This window comes from Oryza brachyantha, chromosome 9 (genome assembly GCF_000231095.2).
Source record: "Oryza brachyantha chromosome 9, ObraRS2, whole genome shotgun sequence".
Classification (NCBI taxonomy): Eukaryota; Viridiplantae; Streptophyta; class Magnoliopsida; order Poales; family Poaceae; genus Oryza; species Oryza brachyantha.
Genome location: NC_023171.2, coordinates 6,396,552 through 6,416,516, shown reverse-complemented (window position 1 = coordinate 6,416,516; position 19,965 = coordinate 6,396,552).

Sequence of the window (19,965 nt, the reverse complement as noted above, 5' to 3'; positions counted from 1 at the left end):
TCTGTAGCGTTTCTCGCGTGCCTGTGGCACCAAGGCATACAAGCATAATTTTGTATGCACTATCCTTTTTGGCTAGCTAATTAACACTACAAAATATATTGCCAGTAATTATTAACACTAGCTACGGAAAACAAGCCATGCTACAAATTTGGGACATATTGCACGCTTTCTATTTTATTCAGCTTAAGCTGGATTCAGTCAAAGCTAGGGTGTAAGAATTCATGCCAGGTAGCGTGTACTTTCATAGTCTGATGTACCAGATCATTTATTTATTTATTATTATTTTTTGAGAGGGCAGTATTTTTTTTTGCAAACACAAACAACTTGGATAAAACAAGCAGGAAACTTGGACAAATCTAGCAGGAAATTAAGTAGGGTGCGTGTGGGTTACTCTGTCGTTTATTTCGGGTTAGATGCAGTTCACACAATTGGATCGTGTCCCTTGTGAATTTAATTGTGACCGCGCGCTCGTGGTGTCCAGCTTAACCGGATAGTTTCCTATTTTTCAGCTCATGAATCTTGCATTATTTTGGCCTGTGTACGCTCAGTTTTGGCATCCGGTTTGGATGTAGAGACCAGATTTTAACTCAATCTTCGATTATTTATGGCACACTTTTGAATATTTTAAATGCTATATACGATGTTATCAATATTTCTTTTTCAAAAACTTTTAACATTTTTTCAACCTCGTAACATCGTACCGAAGCATATTTTGTTTGTGTATCACAGTTGGGCCCAAACCTGTAGGCAATAATAAATTTATAGTGTTTTAGTGGAATCATTAATACCTTTTTAGTTTTCTAAAATGTACTAAATTTGTATATAGTTTTGACAAGATAATTGTACTCACATGAAAGTTACCTTTTTTTTACTTAACTGAAAATAATAACAGGATCCTCGCGAAAAAGAAAACATAACACAATATCTTCTATGTACTGAACATCGGAACCCTAGCGAATTCAGTCGATCGAATCATCTGCTGGAGGAACATATATGTGTACACATACACATCGCTGGAGCTAGGCAATTAAATCTTTTTACTATGACAAGAGAGTAGAGGGTGCTAATACTAGATAACTAATTGAGATCATTAAGAAAGGGGGCGCATCGATTGCACTGTTCTGGCAGTAATTTTTCTTTTTGATGAAACTGGCAGCAATTTTGCTTTTGCTTCTCGTCATGTTCCGTCTATTGTCGTTTCCCAGTTCTGCGGCGAGATCTCAGTCAGTTTCACGATTTGGCAGTTTCTCCTTTTTGTTTTTGGCCGCAATTGTGTTACAAGGATACCCCACGATTAGAGACTAATTTGTATCTCCTTTTTTATCTTTATCATTTTCCCCCTCTCTGTAGGCATGTATTGTTAAGTACAAAACCTATTTATTAATAACTTGTTTGCAATGTTGGTTTAGAATTTTTTTTAGGTAAGGGTACAACTTAGGACGTATACGAACACATAGCACACTCACACCATAACATATACACACGCTTAGGATTTTGGATGCGCACGCGTATGAAGGGAAAAATCCCTCGATAAGACGCGCGAGCTGCGATCCAGGGATCAAACTTGTGTGGGCTACTCGCACACCCACACAGCTAGCCACCCGAGCAATGCTCGATTCTCATGTTGGCTTGGAAATTCATTTGCATTGTCACTCCGTCACTTTCAGTTATTTTTTGGGGTCAATTTTGTATATATTTATACCTCGCCAATCTTGGATATATATATATTTTTTGAACTTATAGTCTTTACATACTGTCAGGACATTTTGCGAACCAACAAGTCCTTTGCTTAGCGTTAAACGAAAGATTAGTAACCTCATCTTGATCTGGCCCTTCACTGCCGGCAAATGACATTACATCCATGTGCATCTACTCGCTAATGCCATGTTCTAGCAGGATAACGACAATAATGCAGCTTTGCAGGTTGGCCTCAAAAGATAACCTTGGTTGGCAATTTGGTATGGTTGGTTTTCATAGTACATTAGTACAAATAATGCTGGAGAAAGATACTCTTGGGCACATTTTTTTTCTGAGGATTCTCATCATCTGGGGATGCTCCCGTGTTGTTTCAAATAGGACTACTAATCTATGAACATGAACTAGATACTTCCTGCTACAGCTTACAATCATGTTTGATCATTTAATTTTGTTAAAACCAGGAGTGAAAAGTACTCAGCTGACCTTGTGCGTCTTTGATGCAACGGCCGCACTATCCATTATATATAAAAAAAATGACAAGTCAGCACATGAACAGATGAACTTGTCCAATAGCTGCCTAGTTCACATAGAATTACTACAAAATTTGGCATATTCTCAGAGCTACTTTGTTCTTCAGTTAGATGATTTATGAATGACAAAAAGATTTCCACTGTTTTTTTTTCTTCTCTCCTGCAGATGTCATCGGCATAAAGGGGGCAAGAGATGGCCTGCTGTTGTGGAAGCAGTTTCCTCCTTTTTATTGTGATGATGCCCTGTTCTTTGGGCAACTCACCTTTTCTGGTGGGAAGGGAAGGAACTATCTTCAGTGCCCTGTATGATTATAAGTGATATGTCGGTTGTGTTAACATACTTGATTAGCATAGAATCCAAACTCACAATGTGAACCCAAACTGTTCTGTTTCTAAGGTTGTAACTTTTTTTATGAGACAAGAATTTAGACCCTAGTCTATAATTTTTCCACTGGAGGCCATGAACTTATCACCATGTTACAAGCACATTCGTTGATAAAGCGTCTGTTTAGAGATTGTAGGTTTCCATGCTTTTCTCCTTGTAATAACTTCGTCAGAATTTTACAGCCAACACAATCATGTATATTAAAAAAACAGATTAGTCTAGAAGTTTGTTAAATCATTATTTTTTGACCGACCTGTTGTACTCCTGTGTTCTGCAGCTAGTTCATCTCAGATGACCATTGGCTAAGAAGGCAATTCAAGTCTAGCAGTAACATTGGGTTTGGAGGGACAAGGCAGAGCAACATGAACTGGGCACTTGGGTCAGATAATTTCAGCTTCTTTCCCTTTGCACGCACTGTACGCCAAATCCACTCCACAATATTGTGAGGCATTACTGATGCAAAGTAAACAACCTCCATGTGCACAACATATCAACGTAATTGGGTTAAATATTCTTGTCTGAACTGATCTTAATCAAGTGAAAACATTCCTCATGCAATCTAATAGATCTTATGAAAGCATTTGGAAGAAAATAATTGAACAAGAGCGGGGAAATACAACTGATTCTCGAATGATCTAGTTCATCTTCTACCAACTTGGTGCACATAGAAGGGAAGAGCGCATCGGCAAACTCAGTCATTCACACAACATGTTGTCGTAGAATACACAACTGCAATCAGAATAGATGAGTGGTGAAGTGATGTGCTTTCTGCAATGTCCATAACATTGGGGTGATGTATTCACAGAATTGATAGAGCTGGATCACCGCTCGCAATCTAAGAGACACCACAAGGACTCTCTCACGACCTTCCATGCTGAATCCTGTCGCCTACCAAGCCTAACTTCTCATCGATCGAGTAGATACATTAGTACATTGTATTATTTCAGCAATAGATCTTAGCATTTGTTTTGTACTCTACGTTGTAGTCTCCTGCAAATGCTCACTAGCTAGCTACATTGCACCGTCCAAAGGCTAGTCGAAGAGATGCATGCTATGCTCATTTAAAGAAGTAAAACATACTAGCCTTCCTTCAGCTATATTCAGTATGGTCTCATAATTGTTGAATATCTTGTTGCATTTATAACCATTTTTAGGGCTCCACCAGAAAACGGAAGAATAGGAAAATATATATAATTTTGACATGAATAATCAAGAGACTGCAGAAAAAACATAGGAATTAGATAGGAGGTACTAAAAGAATTTTCCAAGAGGTCAGAGCTTTTGCTAACTTTCCTCCAAAATACCCCATTGATACATTTGTTAGGAATTTCATAGGACTTGGGAAACTCCAATATTTTGTTTCAAAGAACCATTCAAGAAAAAATACTGTAGGATTTGAACCCTAATAAACTCCCCCACAAATCCATTCTGGTGTTTTTTTCCCTTTTGTAATTTTCTCATGTTACTATATATATATATACTTCAAATGAATATATGTTGTTATTGTTCTATTCCCATTAGCCACGGCTGATTTTTTCAGTTATTTATATGTTTTTATAAATAATTATAATATAAAATTTCCTATCGATAAAAGCGAGATAAAAACAGATCCACAAAAAAGTAATATCACTGAAGAAAAAGAAGTTGATTGCAGTGTTTCAATTTTATCGTGTTAGCTACTATTCCCTTCATCTCGATCCCAACATAAGTGACCAGCTTAGAATACATTCCAATTAATAAATTCATATTTAATTTTTTTCATCCTACCCTCAACCACTCTCCACTCATAGCACTCCCTCGTTTAAATAAGAGACATTATTTTTCTCTGCTCAGAATGTCATAATTTAGCCTATAAAAAAGTAAAGTGGTCACTTAATTTGGTATGTAGAAAGAGTATTTTTGAACCTCTGACATGGATAGGTTGTCTTGCACGAACCAAATAATTAGGAGTCTAAAACTTAAATCAACGAGGAAGAACTGATGATACAATTGAACTTCAGTGGCCTTTTTTTAATGTAACCTAGCATTATGATTTTATCTTGTTCAACCATCACTTTCCTGGTCCCGAGGATGAAATCGTTGGTCGATCACCACCTAAGAGCAAGCTCTATAGTATAGCTAACCAGTAGCTTCAATTCATCTATAATCAATCTAATAGCTAATTCATACAATAGCTGTCTGCGAAACATATACTACCGTATCTTACCTGTCGTACGCACATTGTGTCTTAGAGCTCGTGCTGCAGCTGGCTACAAATTAGTAGTTCACTACTTTTCTCTCTCCTCTCTTATCTCTTTAAAATGTATTTGTAGTTGGCTTATAGCCTACTATTGTACCTGTTCTTACTCCATGAAAGTCAGAGTCAGAGCTAGTTCATGCCTTATACTCCATATAGGAACTACAAAAACAGATTAGGACAAAAATGCCAGAGTCCATTCTTTTGTTCTTTTTGAGAAGACTGAGCACGTTCTAATTGTCAGTTGGACCAAAAAATTATATTAGGCAAGAGATTCTGTGAATCACTCTTTTGGATGAACCCTATGTACTCATGTCATACACATGCTAGTTTTATTCTTAAGAAGTGACGACAATAGGCTAAAGAGCTTGTTTTACAACTTTTGGGAAGGGGACTGCAAGTTTAGAGGAGGGATTGGTCATGTCAGTTTTATTTTTACTCTTGATCTTTGGAGGTAGAAATGAAAACAAAAGGTAGTTCTAGTGGAAATTGGATTTTGAGTGATAATCCATGACTCAGATTTCTGTGTTCACCTAGGGAGTAGTTGACGCATGAATCGGTGATCTAGATAGGTTTGAGCTGTAAGGAGTGTAATCAGGGACAGATCTAGGATTTTAGACTGATTGTGTCACCGCTGAATCTTCACAAGTAGAATGCCTTTACCTAATAAATATAAATGAAAAGCACAAAAAATAAAAGTAAACATCAAAGTTAAGGAGACCAACCAAGAACAATGTGTTAATCCAAGAACCATGTATTAATCCAGACATGAGACATCGAATTTTTGAACAGAAAATCCTGGCATCTAGACTTAGTGGCAGAACCAGGAATAAAAAATAGATGGGGCGGACTCAGCAAAGACATAAGAACATATATAATCCATACCATATAAAGATTGCTCGCTGCCTCAGTCCAATTCTACTCTACAAATGCAATTCTCCTCTACAAATGCAAGAAAACATAGTAATATATAACTTATAATTTATAAAGGTGGCTCAAATGATCCACTACAAGAAAATGTCATTCAAGAATGCTAGACTAGTCTACTCACACTGATAGTTTGATTGATACACATCACACAAGAAGAAAATATAGTAAATTAGTAATGTACCGGTATCTAGTATCTACTATTTCACTAAATATCTAATTGTATAGACAAAAACAAATTGTGTTTGTCTACTGTCTAAGTCACCGCACAAAGCCACATAAGTCTGAAGCCCAGAACATACACGGACCTGGTTGAGGAAAATCAGCCCTTAGCGGCTTAGCCAGAGCAGACAAAATCTAGCGGCGCCAAGGGCCGACCGCGTCACTGATGGGCAGCGGACGGTGGCGCTCGGCGAGGCGGTGAGCTTGAAGAGGGCAGACGAGAAGAGAAGCTGACTAAGCCGCCGAGATGAGAGGGAGATAGGGCGTCGCATTGTTCGGTCGTTGCGGCGTCACCGAAGACCCGAAGGCACAACGCCGAGAGGCCGAGAGCCCGAGATGATCGTGTGCATGATTTTTGCGTGTGTTATTTCTTTCTGCCTAGCTGTGATGGATGGGCCTGCCTACTCGAGCCACCTAATTGGACACCGGCCTGGTGGCTAATGGTTGATGGATATGGGCTATTGGGTCGCATGCCTGCACCTACAGTGGTTGGGAGGGGTGGGGGAGACGTGGGCCGTAGCTGGGCCAGTCGCCCCACCCTGCCCAATGGGTAGTTCTGCCCCTGCATTTAGTTATTAATTAAGGAATGTAGAGATAATAATACACTATTATTCATAACCTCAAAAGCTTCTTTGCACCAGTTCTGATATCCATCTTCTAATAGTGATGTATAATAATATTGTTTGGGATTGTAGCTAGAAAGTTTGTCTCAACAAAGCCAATTAACAATGTGTGAGATTAGAATACATTTATGATCTCCCATCTTTAAAGAATTCTTTCATCATATTCATACGCCATGTCCAAGTCATGAAATTAAACTATAAAAGACTAAACTAAAATTACTAGATATAAGATGATTTCAATGTAAGTAGCAGCACTACTTTTCTTTTACTATGATCAGCACTAGTTCTGCTACCAGAATCTGACTTGACAGAAGATTTGTAGAACATCAGAAATTCTTGTCCCCCATGGTGATATCCGGTCTTCTATGCACAATGAACAAAATAGCCATCACCGTGACAATGCCTTGAAGGATCAGAATCTCTACAAATTAGAAGCCCCAAACCTACCTGTTCTCAACATGAGAACAGGTAGGTGAGAACAAAATTTAGACTACAAGCGAAGTTTGGGGGAATTTGGTTGCTAGGGTAAAAGAGAACTGAACTACACACACTCATTGCTCCTCATCGAGACGCCGTCGACCGTCGCGTGTACTGCTGACTTGCAGCTGGATTGTCTTGAGATAGTGGAAGACAAAGATGCAACCTGCCTCAAGCCATAACGATATGTCCTTTGCTAGTTGCTGTTTGGGCTAAGCAACAGAACAAATGGTTGAGCACTGGTGCCAAAGCATAAAGCCTAGTGGTGTCACCCATATGACCCATGGTAGGGTATAAGGAGGGTATATGGACTAAGAAAAATTTGTTGGTGTCAGATGACACCACTCGTATAATTGTAGATCCATCCCTAAATGTAACCCTACTCGTGTATGGTATCTTGCAATGTTGTCGAAAGAGAAGTCCCCTATACTCAGCCTAGGTTTCTCCCTTATATACTCTTTTTTTGAGTCCTCAGTTTTAGCAAAGGTTTTTGTGAAAAAAGAGAAGGTCCTTAGTTTTTACCAAGTTTGAGTCCTATCAGAGGGGTCCTTAGTTAGTCCTCAATTTTGGCGGACCCCACTTATAGGAGTTAAACTTGGTCTATCTTGTCCTTGGCAGCAAATGGTCAGTCGGTGGTGCACCACAATGGGGGCCCAATAGCCAGTTGGATGAGGGTTGAGTGGATGAGAGGGGCATCCTAGTAGGTAGTCCAACCATTGTTCTTCCATTTGTGGCAGTGTCCACCTAGCCCGATGCTCCTTATTAATTGTGTCTCATCTATAAGTATGCCTGTCAGCATACACCCATGCATGCTCCACATGCAAGTCGACTACGTCGAATGCGGCAAGCGGAGTAGTTGGGAGTTAGGCTAACCCCAAGCTAGTGGCCAGCCCGGGTGAACCATATAGAGGACACGAACCTATGGTAAGAGGTCTTCAGTATCACACTCCTGAGGCATGGGATCGAGGTGGAGCAATGGTATCATGGCTCACGTCCTGTTTCTAATTTCCTTGTGAGATATGCCCTAGAGGACAATGAAAGTTGAGGTAGCCCATGTTCAACACCTTTAAGATATAGATTTGGTATGTCTCCACACTGTTCAAGTTGAAGAGTTTATGATGCACATGGTTTTGGAGTGACTCATGTCTGTTACAAGACCGCTACCATGAGGACCCCACTTTCCATTATGTCAATATATATATATATATATATATATATATATATATATATATATATATATATATAATGGACATAAATTTGGCCTTTATATCAAGTGGAAATACACAACAAAGAAAGGTAATATATATGGCTCTAGATGGGCAACATGCATTCTTTTTGCCATTGTACATTTTTATGTGTAAAAAGGTTATTCTAGCCTTTTGTAGTCTTTTGTGTACATGTATATGCTCTATGATCTTAAATAATTACACAATGATTCAACCCCCATTCTCCTTTTTAACATATTATACATCATTCATTCTAGAAATATACAGAGCATTATTCTCACAAACAAAACAACATCCATATAAACACAATATCAATGGAATTGATTAAATTTCATGCCTGGTTCGTATTTTCATTCAGGTGGGAATAGTCATTCCATTGATTATGAAGGGGTGTTCAGAAAAGTTGCATAAGTTTAGACTCTAGACTCTAGGACAGCAACATCAGATTCTCCAACATTAGGGAGTAACAACATGGCTAGAGACTAAGGGCAACCTGTGTATAGACTTGGAATGATGTGCTCATGGGGTTACTGGAGGTCAGGCACAAGATGTATATGGACTAGACATGATGTCCCATAAATTATCCAATTATATTGACCAAAGTGACATCTTAACCTTATACTATTACAATAGTCTCATCTTATACTTTTGTCTCACAATCCTCTCACCATGAATTTTAACAGACAATGCTTTTCCACTTGTTTTTACATGAATTTTCACCACTATGAACTCCACTTAATGGTGTGAGAGCGAAACATGAGAAGCTCTAGTTTGAAAACATATGGGAAAAATCATAGAGGTGAAAAAACAATGCAAAAATCATCGTTGGAGTTAAAAACAGGGGTAAGCACACAATGCAGCCTCTAAGAGAATAACGAACAAGCCATATAAAGCATTCATGTAACATCGCAGAATGTGGAGCTGTGTGATTGGAACAGACAAGTGGTGAAGTGATGAACTAATAACAACATGTAAAAGACTAATGAAATGCGATAATAAAACAACTGGATCAGAAACGCTTGCAAATCATGACATTCTGAATCCTGTCGCCTACCAAGCCTAGCTTCTATATGAGCAGATACATTAAGATATAACAATTTTTTGAGTATTAATTCAATCTTTATACTTTCCTAGTGTGTTGTAATATCGTGCAATGCTTGGTAGCTACCTGCCACCATCCTAAGGCTAACTAGTCCAAGGGATGCATGCTTTGCTCAGTTAAATAAGTAGCATCCTACATCTATTTATTAGGTACTTGTCACGAAAGATATAGGAGTATCCTTTAAACCTATTTTTATTTGGGTGATTTTGTTTTCCTCGTGCCACTTCATAATGTTACTATTTATACTTGCAATGCATATCCATTGTTATTTTAAAGTTGAAAACGTACATATAGTTTAAATTCACAGGAATGCCCTTCTATCACTCATCCACAAATATCGATCGAAATGATAGACTCACACATCAATTGTCATATGGAATTGATTGAATTCGTGTCTAAATTGATCTTTTCATTCAAGTGGAGACATTTAGATGTCCCATTAGTGGACCTTCTGAAGGCATGTTGAAAACAATTGCATAAGAGCGGAAACACATGATTCTGCAACTATTCATTCATCATCTACCATGATTTGAGCACATGATAGAGTAAAAAAGATAGATCAAACCTAGCACTCATGTAACATCCTAGAATTCACAGCCGGGATCAGAGCCAACATCAGGTGAATTGACCGACTTAATTAGGGAAATTTGTATAGACTTGACATGATATGCTCAAAGGATTTTAGGCTTTTTATGAACTTGCAAATGAGGGCATGCTGAATCCTGTTGCTTACAAAGCCTAACTCCTCGCTTTGAGCAGATACATGAGGACATGGCATTTTTCTCAGCAGTGGATCTTCGTATTGGCCTTGTAATGTTTTATTCTCCTTCAATTCCTGCAATGCTCGTGCTCACTAGCTGGCTTGCACCATCCTGCATTATTTAATAGGTTTTCGTAATTGTTAAGGATTATTCATTTGTAGTTATATTTATTGTTATGATTTTTCCATTTTACAATTTCCTAATGTTATTAATTGAAATGCATATCAATTGTCATTTTTAATCTTCAAAATGTTCAAGTAGTTCAAATTCATAGGAATGCCCTGTCAATTGTCCAATAATACTGTAACCCAACAATTGTCCCTCATCTTTAAAAAGAAAACCATCTCACCACTATATAAGCATGTTTATGTATGAATATGCAAATCTTTCGCGCGTTCGTCATAGAAAAAGAAATATGATCGATTGAGTTGAAATCTATGTACATGGATTTATGTTATGTTTCATAGGTTTAGAATGGGACCATAGCCCGCCAGCCATTGCACTGGAGTAAATTCTTGTGACATCATTGTATTGATTTAAGTTTATATCATGAACAATTGGCATGTGTTATCAGAATTGGATTTGATATTTTCGAGTGCGGTGAATAGTAACCCAGTCTAATAGGATGAACAGTACCAGCCAGACCAGCAAGCCCTAGTGTATCGAGACGGTCTAGGCCTTAATGTATCACTTTTGATAGAGAAAAAGTTAGGTTTTAGATTTGAGTAGCGAGTTTAGTCGAAAGTTGAGAGATGTGCTTTATATATACCTTATAGATACGTCTTAATGAAATAAAGTTGATACTTTTTAAAAACTTTTATTGGTGTGCTAGTTATTCATTGAGAATCATTTTTGTGTTTCGGCGGCTGTGCGGCGGTTAGACCGACCGTGTGTATTCAGCCAGACCGGAAAGAGCAAGGTGGGCAGACTGGAGGCAAAAAGGGGGGCAGACTGGAGGCAGAAAGGCGGTCAGACCGGTGACATCCAATAAGTTCCCTGCGACTTCATCTTAGAGGTATTTTTTTTATTATGTGAAAAGATTTGGTTTTTGGTAATTCTAAAATTCACCCAACTTGTGTTATGATCATAGTATTGTAACTGTAATTATCATTGGACCAAAAAGTTATATTAGGCTAGAGATACTGTGAATCATTATTTTGGATCAGTCTTACTTTTATGTATTATGAGACACTATTTGTGTAAAAGGAAATTAAACTACCTTCGGTTAAACACATTAAATTCTCCCACGATTTGTTTTGTACTTAAAATATCTTTGCACAAGTAGAAAAAATCCTTGAATAAATCATACCAATCAGATCTGTAACATCCTAGAATGCATTGCTGCGATCAGATCTGATGCGTGGTGAATTGGTTAACTCCAGAAATCCATGTGAATACCTTGTGTGATACATATTCAGTCCCTCCAGCATTCACACCAGAAATGATAGTAGATCATGCCTTGTTAAATCCTATTGCCTCCCAAGCCTAAATTCTCTTACGAATCCATCAAAATGACATTAGGATATAACATCTTTTGAGCACTATGAATCGTACTGTTAGCCTTGTATGTCGCTGCCTCCTGAAATGCTCTTTAGCATTGCATGAATCCATCAGAACTAAAATGATGAATTGACCTAGCTAGCTTGCAACAAAATAAATACATTGCTACCTGGGTGAGGAGTAGCTCTTAATATGTTGATATGCTCAAAAAAGGTATCTAGCATGCTTCTTATATTGTGTGAATGACAATACAATATAGTCTTGAGGTGCTAAACAAATTAGTCGGACACTGATACATACTACCTCCGTCCTTAAATGTTTGACGCCGTTGACTTTTTATAAATGGTTGACTATTCGTCTTATTCAAAAAATTTACATAATTATTAATTATTTTTACATCATTTCATTTATTGTTAAATATACTTTTATGCATATATATAACTTTACATATTTTACGAAATAATTTGAATAAGACGAATAGTCAAACATGTATACAAAAGTCAACGACGTCAAACATTTAGGAATGAAGGGAGTATACAATAAGGTTTGAAGACAGCATCTGAAATGTACACCAATGAAAACTACCAAAACTTCCAAACCATAGGTCAATGCAAGTACTCTGTACCTGTTAGAAGATCACAATTTCTTCTATGTGACGACTTGCTCCGTCAATTCAATATTAATGATGTCATCAAGCAGATTATTACTTAAAAGATAAAACATTTTAAATAGTATGTTGCAGCAGAAAGTGTTAGGAGTCACATATAACTTCTTCCTTTATTTTCTACTAGTAGGGTTTTTATTTAAGGAGTGAGTATTATTTGGAATATAGGCCCAACTCTAATCCTAACACTTCTATCGTTTGAAACTTGATTTATATAAGCTCTACTTGGTAGTATAGAACTGCAACTCCTAGCCCTTCATCTTTTTAACTTATGCTTATAAATTTAAGCCAAAATTTAATTTTTAAAACTTAAATTTAGAGTTGATTTTAAGGTTTTTCATAATTTATTATCTTTCAGATTTTGCTTTTAGATCGATAAGAACATATTTATAAAATGTTTACCATAAGTTATTTTTTAATCGTTAATAAGCCATCTTGCTTATGCTTACTGTACGAACAACGATAAGGCTACTTTTCATGACCCTCTTCTCCGTGTATAGATGGAAAGGTTCTTCTGGTTCATGCAACATCTCATGTTTGACAAAATAAGATACATTATCTGGTCCATGTTAAAGTTTAGAGAAGAACCGAAAATTCTGCTAAATAAATAAAATAGAACAAGAGGGTAAGTACTTGCTGTACTCAGCAAGTTAGAGGAATAAAAATTTGAAACGATATGTAAGAACACATTTTTGGAAATAATTTTATAGGAAAATACTTCTTTTGATTTACGAAAGCTATTTTTCACCTATCGCAAGCATGAATATAATGTTCAATCCAGAAAGCAAGGAGTGAATATCCACATTTTACTATGCGGAGAGGTACTACTTTACCCACACCTTCTCTTAGCAGGCTTTTTTATCATCCTTGAAAAATATCTTAAGGTATCAAAAATATTAGTGTAAAATTTTGTTATCTCAATATATAATGTACCTCAAGGTACTAAATTTCTAAACTAGAAAATATGGTACCTTGAGTTAATTTTTTAACGATGGTAAAAAACTCTCTCTTAGCTTGTCTTCCAACGAGATCCTACATTCCATTCAAATGTGTGGCCTAGCTAGAGAACAAAGCTATTTTCCTAATTTCATATTCATTAGCCTTTTTCCAACATAGTAATAACCATGTTTTTTTTTGTAAGAGGACTAAACTCCACTTACTCCATCGTGGTTGAATATAGCGTAAACAAATCTGATATATATATGTATTATCACAAAACCCACACATTGACAAGCTAATACGTGCCCATGAGAAGATAAAATATAAAACGAAGATACTTGTATCTGACTGGTCGCACTAGACCGTTGCTAATACTGAGATATGACGTAAAAGAAATAAGTGAAGATAGGTTTTCAAGCTCATATTATACCCATATATAAATGATCTCTCTCTGCCTAATATTACTTTTGCCAAGGCCTCCTCTATCAACCAATAATATTGTGATTATGGATCTTTCTTATCTAAAGTCTCAATACAACATCTAACAACTTCTATTTAAGTAAAATAAACATTTTAATGCATATATATAGTGAATAGTGATGCACTAATTCCTTTTGAAATGACTTGTAAAACCATATGAAATTTAATCATGGCTAACTTATCTAGATTTCCTGTGTTAACTTCACTCAATAAAATATTATCATGAAATTGTTGTATTTTCATGTGTCCTGGTTGTAGTATGTAATTCAAAGGAAAAACATATCGTTCCTATTTATTTTTTCAAAGTAGTGAAAATTAATAATATTACTAGGGTCCTACGGGCAGCAAATAGTCTAAGAGAAAAGGTCAAAATTAAATTTACACGCTTGGACGCTCTCTCTTCTATTTTTACCTTGTTTAATTTTTCTCCACTTTTTCCTTCTTCTTTTCCCTTTCCTTTTTTATTTCTTATTTTCTTTCAATCATCTTCTTTCTTTTGCCCTTCCCTTCCTCTTCTCCTCCCGTGTGGTTATAGTTGGGCAGGTTCTTCTTCTCCTCTGCGGCTAGGGTTATGGGGCTGCCACCTGGCCAAATGACCAATACAAAATTTTAGTATCTCGAGGTACATGGTAATTGGAGTAGTAAGTTAGACTAGAAAATATGGTGACTCTAAGTATCTTTCAGATAATGGTAAGAAAGACCACGCGAAGACGTAGAGCTTGATATCCGGAACAATCTTCATGTAAATCTCAGTTTGCTTGGCCAATTTGATAGTCATCTTAAATCAATGAAATGGAAAGAAGCCAAACTTATACTCGATACCTCTCTTAGCATTGAATTGTCTGGACAAGTAAGTTGAGGCATAAAAACATCAAGAGAAATATAAGGAAAAAAATAGGGAGGAAATATTAGAAGTGTGTCGTTTTAAATGGACTCTGAAAAAAAAACTATGAGAAGCGACTGTATGAATCGAGAATCAAAAAATAGATGACCATAGAATAAAATGCACCCATAGTACATAGAGAAGCACACAAGACAGAATTTGAACAAATGTTGCAAATATCAGCTTGCTTTCAGTAAAAAGCACATGGTTCGGGTTTCCTTCTAATAGTAAAACATTCAAATATATTGTTCTAGTTCCCATTGCCTATCAAGCCCATAATGTAAGTGCAATAGCTGATGTTTGTTCTTTCTTAATGCCTTTTTTTGGTGGCTTGGATTATTTGTGACACGATAATTCACATCAAAGAGGATCTCGCGGTATTCTTCTTGGAGTAGGTCACTGACATTCTTGGCATATTGTTGCAAGAGAACTGTCTCCACAACAGCGTGTCCCTTAACACTGTAATCAGCCTGAGATAACGCCATTTGTGCCACGATTTGCTCGAGACCTGGAGGGAGGGGAGCAAGGAGGCTAGCTATTTGTGAAATGTAGCATGGCAGTACTAGTACAGCATATGCATCATTGATTGATGGGTATTTGATGCAAGGAGATGCATGCATGGTAGTTGCGATATCGTTGTTTGATATGTTAGAGAACAGGCTGAGATGAATCCTGTAAACCAATACAGTTCATCCACACTTAGGAGCCATTTGGTTGGGCTCTTTTTGGCCCGTTTCTGTTATCAGCGTTAATCAAACCCATTACATGTCTTCGTTTGAGGAGGCATGCAAACAAATATGCTGCAACCGATCCCAGCCCATTACGAATCTGACACCGCTACGGATGGGATCATGGGATAGCGTCGTGAGTCATGACCTAGTCCTCGGGCCACCACCGCTTCTTCGGACTGCTGCAACTTCTCCTGCTCATGTGCGGCTCGAGATCGTAGTCATTATCTATGTTTTATGATGAATAATTGGTCTATAAATTGATTTATTAATAGAAATTAGTTTGGAAACAGTTATGCTATTAGTGTCGGTGTGTGTAACTAATGTGGGTCGGGTTGTGATGTCTGTGTCAGGGAACGGTCTATGTGTGCAAGTGACTTGAGGTCAACAGTGATCAATGACGACGACCTAACTAGGTTTAGAAAGGAACTGGGGTCTAGATGGTCGAGATAACATGTGATATGATTGTACTAAAGTTATCATCATTGAAGGTCAATATCGGTCAACGGCGGGGGATCAGACATGGTTTCGGTCAGACGTGCGGCCGTGTTCGTCCGGGAGGCCGATAGGAATTTGATTCATATTCTTAGAGATAGATTTTTGGTGCTATATATAGGTACCGAGGGATATGCTTTTGGTTTGCCTTTTGCGAGATTTACCATTAAAAATTAGAAGTTTAGAATAGTTGTTGATTCTACATCGACAATTTTAAGAGGAGTGTTGTTGGTGCGCTTTGTAAATACCAGTTGATGCAATAAAGTTAAGATCATTCAATCTAGATCTTCTGCTTTTCTCTACTGGTGTTTTTCTAGATCCCGACGATCTGATCGGCGGTATAAGAGCAGTATAACCAGAGATAATCTCAGAAGCGGTGTAACCAGAGGTAATCTTTTATTTCTGCTAAAAAATTTTTGGGTTTTGGTTCTACCTACTATTCACCATCTTCGATAGATGTGTTTAACTCTGTTTCGATCCTAAAAAATTTTATCGCTCTTGCAAATTATTCTTTGAATTTCTGAAGATGACAGTTTATTTTTTGAGCAAAAATGCAGTTGGAGATGACATGCAGTTTATTTTTTTCAGTACTGAATCTTACTAGTTTTGTTGGATATGTGTGACTGCAATCCTCGCTAGCTACCATGCACCGTTCAAAGGCTTACTAGTTTAGTTTCAGGGCTTGCATGAGTTGAAAATTTAAAGGAGTAATCGCTAGTAGTCTTGCCTTCGTGCTGCTATATGCTGGTTAATTGTTGTCCTAGCTGTTGAAGTCTTAATGATGCTGCCTTTAGTTAATTTTATTCTGCTGATTTTCCCTTGGCAATTTCGTAATATCGCTGTATATAATGAAAATAAATGTCAATTGTTATTTTAATTTTTTTCATGTTGCTTAAATTCACATGAATGTCCTATCACTTTTCCCATAATTCATGCCGGAATGCTTGCATTAATATGATAGAATCATCCAACAATTTTGCCTCAATATCTATACTCCTATAAAAAGTAGTGGTGGTGGACACCACCACCTACCCTCACTACAGTTTTATAATTTAGCCCTCAATTTATTGATATTAAAAAACAGATAGATATAGATTGATATCTACATATAAATTCAAATTAAGATGATCATTTCATATAAGAAAATTTGATAACACATCATAAAATCTATAGCAAAGCACGGATATTTAACTAGTCCTATAAATGATTATATTTTGGAAAAGAGGGAGTAACTCATTTGAACCAAAAAAATAATAATTTTGCAAACAGATGTGCAGGAAACTTTCCATAAATCACTTCATAGGACGGTTACGGCTAAGCTAATTAGTTAAACTCGTGGTTTCTCCTTCGAATTAAACAAAAATCGCACAAACAAAACAAACTGCATATACAACAGATTCATATCTAGCCACGAAAGCTGCAGCAGGTATCTCGATAAAGACAAACCACTTGACTGTATCGATCAGGCGTACGTTGGCATGCTGAATCGATCTCTACCTGTAGAGCGGCAACGACCGGCAACACAGTGTGCGTTAGATGAGCAGCAAAAACTCTCTGCTCTTGTGCCCCCCTTATTGCAGATGCGGCGGCCGGCGGCGGCACGCACTCGCCGTGGATTTGCGAAGGAGATGGCCGGCTTAGCCGCCCGTGCGACGGAGCGGATCGAGGAGAAGATGCCATGACAGACGCTATGGCAGAAAACGAGAGCTTCCTGTTGCCTCCCAACCGCATATGATGTAGTAACACTGACCATCCTGATCGTTGCTATATTTGCTAAGATACTGCTTGATTTCTGTTGCCATGACACACACTCCATTGTACATTTGTACTGCTTTCGGAGTTTTAGATGTAGATTGTATCATTTGAAAATACGTTTTTCTTGGCCTTAATTCTGCCGTATCCCTCCACCTCCATGCATCTTTTGCTGTGCTCTCCACGGAAGTGTTGATGTCTACTTTACGAAACCACCACCCCAGTTGATCCGTGCTATCATATATTCTTTGTGCAACCATGCACGGAGGCGTAGGGGTAAATGATCCAGCTTCCATGGCATAGGACGAATCAATCTTAAATTCATCAACTAAAAAATAGAATTGCACTTTACCCTACGTCAAAGCGTATTTTTATCAGGCCTCTATATATATGTAGATATTTTTTATTTTAGAAACTTTGGGAACTTAGCCCAATTAAGGGACTTAGCCCCTCAAATACTCAATCTTACCCAATCTGAAATTCATGCTCATATGGAAATTTAAATCCAGGACCTTGGGTGTTACTCAGATCACTGCAACCATTAGGCAACCTGCCTTCACTTACACTAGGCCATATGTAGATCTTGGACAATTGATCTTTTAACCGTTGTTTTAAAGCTAACTATCAATCTAGCCATTTTTTATCGACTTTTCTCATTTGACATCGCTTTACAAAAATGAAGTAGCCGAAACCATATCGTACAATAGAAACCGCATCATACCATGACATGCTGAATCCCGTTGCCTACAAAGCCTAGCTTCTCTATGAGCTGATAAACCGAGATTTTCTTCGTTTAATCTTAGAATTGATCTTGTGTAACATCCTAGCCCGTTTGAAATCTAGCAGTGTGGTTTATGCAGTTGTGACGGAGAAGTGGATGTATAGTGGTGGTTTACCTTAGAAATTTAGGTGGGTGAGAACACAAGTCTTGGTGCTTCAACCATGATATATATTCATGGGTTAACTTTTTTACAAAAGTTATGGATAAAAGTGTAGGTGAGATACTAAACGAATATGAGTCCGTTCAATGTGTAGAGCAGACAAATGCAGATTTTGGAGGCAAGATGTTACAGTTGGTATCAAAAAATAAACCTCCATGGTATGCATGTGTTTTGGGCCATAGTCTGCACCAGAGGGGGTTCTGGGCCTCTGCCGTGTAAACAGGGTATGATGCATGTACATTGGGCCATGGTCTGCACCAGAGGGAGTTCTGGGCCTCTACCGTATAAAAAGTGAGTTGTCGGGACGTCAGCTAGCTTCTATAAGGGGCTAAATGTAACACCCCATCACGTTTGAACGCTAGTAGTAGTGTGGTTTAGACTAATGTGGCCCAGAAGTGGATGTGTAGTATAGTAGTAGTTTAGTATCGTATCATGGGAGTTCAGGTGGGTGAGTATCTGTTTATAAGCATTAGTGCTCCAACCATGTTATCTCCGAGTTAACCATTTAACACGAAGTGAAGACGAAAGTATAAATGAGATACTATATAAATGTGAGTCCACTCAATGTGTGGAGTGGACTAATACGAATTTTGAAGGCAAGGTGTTACAACTTATATGATTTGTATTGATCTCCGTCTAATTCTCGCTATCTAGCTTGATAGGACCAATGGCTATTGGAGGGACACATGCTTTGCTCACTTAGAGAAGTGACCTTAGTAGTGCCTTCCTTCCTTCAGGATGTTCGATTGGCTCGTTAGTCTTATTAGAGCAATTTTGTGGTCTTTAAGAAGGTACTAAAAGATATCATTTTTTCTATGTAAATTTGGTACTTCTTGTTACCTTAGGTTCTAGGAAGTACTAAATTTTACACAAAAATTTTGGTACTTCTCGGTAGCTACTCAAGGACCGTAAAATTGCTTAATAAATTATGATTAGATTAAACATGTTGAATTACTTAAGCTGTACTTCTGAAATAACTAATAAGGTGTACTCTTGCTACATATTACATATTTCCCGTGTTTTTACCTCGGCAAGAACTGCATCAAAATCTGATGAGCTAGGCTAAGAGATTGCGTGAATCACTCGTTTAAATCAAACGGACGTATGTTCCACTATGTGTGTGCTCGTTCATCCCAAATGACCATAACCAATGAAGACCAGCCTAGTCTAGCGGTAATAAAAATACCGAGCAATTTTACAGTGCTTGAGTAGATAGCGAGAAATACCAAAATTTTAGTGTAAAATTTGATACCCCCTAGTACCTAAGATACCAAGAGCTACTAAAATTTACATAGAAAAAAGTGATACCTTTTGATACCTTCTCAAGAACTGTCAAATTGCTCAAAAATACCATATATTTCTGGCTGACAATAATTAGTGTGTTATGCAACAATCC